Here is a 4,506-nt window from a genome sequence, read left to right as displayed (position 1 = left end):
ATATATCAAGTTCAGTATACAGTTCAAAACACAATACTAACAATATGAACATTATATAACTGTTTTAAATACCTATATTGGCCTCTTGTTCCCATAAAACTCAGCTCTCAGTGGAGTGAATGTCTCTTCAGCTCCTGTCTCTGGTGAATAATGATTCTAACAGCAGACAGGCTGTGTGTGAGGCTGGCTGTGATTGGTGAAAACTCTTGCTGTGTGAGAAGCTAGCTGTGATTGGTCTAGACTTCTGCCCAGCAGCAACAGATTAACACTATGCTTTCTGTTTCTGCTGTGTCACTGAGTTTACCTTACATTACAAAATGAATCTTAAGGGCATATTATCTTTTTCTGCTTCTGTGAACACAAAATCTAACAGTTATATGACACCCAAAACATGATGTCACAGTAAATAATTCAGCTTTTGTCTTTAACACATAAACATAGGAACTGTATTAAGGCTATTTGCAGGTTTAGCTGTATACACCTTTTACCTATACTAGCAACCTGGGACAGGTCTTAGCTGGCCAGCTACAGGCTTTGTTAAGCTGCGTCTCCTGGGCTCTTTTCATATGTCCTGCCATGTTGCAGAAGTTGAAGGAATCGGAGACTACTTTCTCTACATGATCTACCCTCTGTCCTATTGTATGGATGTCTTTCTTAATCTCTGAAAGTTCCTGTAACATAGGGTTCAAGGCATGCAGGATCGTTTTCTTTAGAATTGTCTTGGTGATGGACTCGAGATCACTTGCCTGTGGGTTTAGGCTGTTCACATCTGTGTAGAGGTCTCCCTCTACATCTGAGGCGGGAAGCTGCGCCAGTGGTTTAGGAGCTGTTGCTTTTTGCAAGAATTTTTCCATATAGGCTTCTCTTTGACGATTTTGACTAAATTATGCAGCCATCTCACTCTGCGGTCATGCTCCCCCCAAGAGGTCATCCTCTGATGACAAAATCCCTTTCAATCAAACTTAAATTATCTATGAATTGTGCATAAAGTTTAATTAAACCAATCTAGGAAAAGACAATAATTTATATTATACTGTTAGAAAAATATGTTTGGTATACAGTATCTTACAAAAGTGAGTCCCCCCCTTACATTTTTGTAAATATCTTTTGATTCCTTTTTATGGTATAACACGGAAGATATGACACTTTGATACAATGTAAAGTAGTCAGTGTACAGCTTTTATAACAGTGTAAATTTGGTGTACCGTCAAAATAACTCAAAACCGCTGGCAACAAAAGTGAGTACACCCCTGAGTGAAAATTGTGTCCAAAGTGTCAATATTTTGTGTGGCCACCATTATTTTCCAGCACTGACTTAAATCTTGTGGGCATGGAGTTCACTAGAGCTTCACACGTTGCCACTGGAATCATAGGCATGCACAGCCTATTGCATTAGGGTGTGCACCCTAAAGCACACACCGTGCACGCGTGTGTATGTGCATATATATAGCCTTTATGCCATTAGCCCCCACTATCAGCCCTTATGCCTCATTATCCCCCATTATGCCTCATTATCCCCCATTATGCCTCATTATCCCCCATTATGCCTCATTAGCCCCCATTATGCCTCATTAGCCCACATCTTATGCCTCATTAGCCCCCATTATCAGCCCTTATGCCTCATTAGCCCCCATTATCAACCCTTATGCCTCATTAGTCCCCATTATGCCTCTCATTAGCCCCCATTATGCCTCATTAGCCCCCATCATCAGCCTTTATGCCTCATTAACCCCCTATTATACCTCTCATTAGCCCCCATTATGCCTCTCATTAGCCCCCATATGCCTCATTAGCCCCCATATGCCTCATTAGATCCCATATGCTTCATTATCCCGCATATGCCTCATTAGCCCCCATTATGCCTCTCATTAGCCAGTATTATGCCCCCAGCAGCCTCATTTTTTTTATAAAATAAAAAAACCACTTACCTCTCTGCTCTTGGACGCTGCCGCTCCTCACCGCCTGCGATCCTCTTCCTCCTGCTGTCGGCTGTGTCCTGCTGTCGGCTGTGCTCTGAACTGGCGCACACAGCGTGACGTCACAAAGTGCCTCACGCGGTGCGCAGCCCTGCACAGCTGAGGACCAGGAATCGGTAAGTAAATAGCGTTCACTGCTTCCTGGTCCTCCGGTACTAATGAGCGCTTCCAAAATGGAAGCGCTTCATTGGTATTCGCCGGCCAGCATGCTTGATTAGGGTGTGCCCAGGCACACCCTGTGCGCACGCCTATGACCGTAATCCTTTATGATGACATCACAGAACTGGTGGTTGTTAGAGACCTTGCACTTGATGATGCTCCACAGATGCTCAAAAGGGTTTAGGCCTGGGGACATGCCTGGCCAGTCCAGCACCTTTACCCTCAGTTTCTTTAACAAGGCAATGGTCGTCTTGGTGGTGTGTTTGTGGTCGTTATCATGTTGGAATACTGGCCTGCGGCTCAGTTTCTGAAGGAAGGGGGGGCATGCTCTGCTTCAGTATGTCATAGTTCATAAGCACAAAAACAAACAATGTACTCTGCAAAAATAAAGATAACAAAGTAAATACAGCAGTGCCATACTTACTATGGAAAATTATATGCTGCATTATAAATGTGAGATTTTTTGCAAATACATTTTGTACAATATTATTTGTGCCTGTCTGCCAGCGTCAAGGACATCTCTTTAGTACAGGAACCTAACACTAAATACCCCATTGACTGGTGCCATACCGAACTCCTTCCATTAAATTCAGGGGATGCAGGCTGCACATGCATGCTGAACCCACTTTTGTAAGATACTGAATATGTTGCTGGCAACCATTGTCCCATGAACAGTTTAGTTTTAGAGTGGGAAACTCATGCACCCATTGCAGTACTAGATTTAAAAAAATATATATAAAGCCTAATATTTCATGTGTAAAAATTCTATAATGGTTGTAATGCCATTATATTAGTTACAAGTGAAAAGGGGTTGTCTCAGTTCAGCAAAGGTCATTTATCATGTAGACAAAGTTAATACAAGACACATTCTAATGTATTTTGCTGGCTTAATTCATTTTTCCTTTGCATTATGTTTCCATGGTTACGACCACCCTGAACTGCAATAACGGTGCCTGTGTTTGCACACTAGGAAAACCTGCTGTCCTAATAATATCCCCATGGCCCTGGCCACTAGAGAGGGACTGACACAAATTAATAAAGCCTGCAAAGGAAGCAATATGGACATGATAGCACAGGTTCCAGAATTCCTTTAAATAACTGACACCATAGACAATAGTAGTAAATTAATATATTTTTGGAATAAGATAGGCCACGATGTTTGTTACTTAGTCATTAATAAACTTACCATTTATATTGAATACTGTAACTATAAATAAATACTAAAATGTCCACTCAAAATTTCAGCGACTTACTCCATAATAAACATCGCGATGATATGTTGGAAGGTGGTTTTCAGCGCAGGGAATGCGCATGTACCGTTTTTTCTGTTCTTTTGAAGGCCTCCCCTTCCTTGACCGTTATGCTGCCATCCAATGATGGTAAACATAGAAACGACATCAAACTTCAGCAGTTGGACTTCATGGAAGACACCTATGCCAGGTAAATAACTTTATTAAATTAAATAAATACAATGAACTGAACCATGCTACCATGTGTTCCCTTCACTGTATTTCACATATAATCACCATTCAATGGTAGGTGCCTTGTATGAACTTTACCTACAAGACGAATACCATTTGCTGAAATGCATCAACTCCTTTAAGAGAATAGCAAGCAGATTAAAAAAATAGAATAATAATGGAGAGTAAAGTTATCAAAAGATATAATATAAAACAGATTAAAATAAGGCAGAAAAATAGGGTTAGAAGCAAAAATATTGCACTTGCTCAGAGTAAAGCATACAGGGTTGACTCTTTGAGACATCTGACAACACAAATATAAAATAAACCACGAAAATCCACTTACAAAAACGTCACAATACAATAGCCCACAATTAAAAATGAATATTTAATCCAATCTGCTTTGATATTTATGAGATAATAAATAAAGAAAACCAGCTTAGTGCAGGGTCATGTTTTTTTAATTCTCTCCTCCTTTTTCAGACCATCTCCCCAATTGAGCTGGGCTGCTTCCAAGTGGCGCCCGCCGGGCAGTGGCTGTACAACTCATACTTACCTGGCAGGGGAGATACCATGATCACTAAGGTGGTTCTCCCAGGGTGAGGCTCATCCATTGCACTCCGGGTGTGCTGACCCCTGCGATTTCCCCAAATGCGGGAAACTCGACTGCATAATTTGTGGTAGTGGGGGACTGCGTTCGCGCTTTCCCCTGATTTTCTTTGGTTAATAACAGTGCTTAATACTTTCCGTCTCTCTCCAGCAATGGAATACTCAAAGTAGTATTTTATTGTACTGTGCTCCAGTCTGCGCTGCTGTGTCGCAGCATAACGTTTGCTTGTTATGACGACTGATTGGGAATAAACGCTCTACCCCTATATCAAATGCTATGTACTGTATTTTGCTCGCAGATC

General features: G+C 41.4%; 1 non-coding gene across 1 annotated transcript; it reads left to right on the top strand.

The window, feature by feature from the left end:
• Nucleotides 1-4,143: 4,143 nt before the first annotated feature.
• Nucleotides 4,144-4,307, top strand: LOC122925206. Its single transcript, XR_006387553.1, has one exon. It is a non-coding gene; the product is annotated as a U1 spliceosomal RNA (small nuclear RNA).
• Nucleotides 4,308-4,506: the final 199 nt, after the last annotated feature.

Source organism: Bufo gargarizans, chromosome 1 (assembly GCF_014858855.1).
Source record: "Bufo gargarizans isolate SCDJY-AF-19 chromosome 1, ASM1485885v1, whole genome shotgun sequence".
Classification (NCBI taxonomy): domain Eukaryota; kingdom Metazoa; phylum Chordata; class Amphibia; order Anura; family Bufonidae; genus Bufo; species Bufo gargarizans.
The sequence above is the reverse complement of the archived record's forward strand: the minus strand, read 5'-3'. Positions and strand labels throughout refer to the sequence as shown.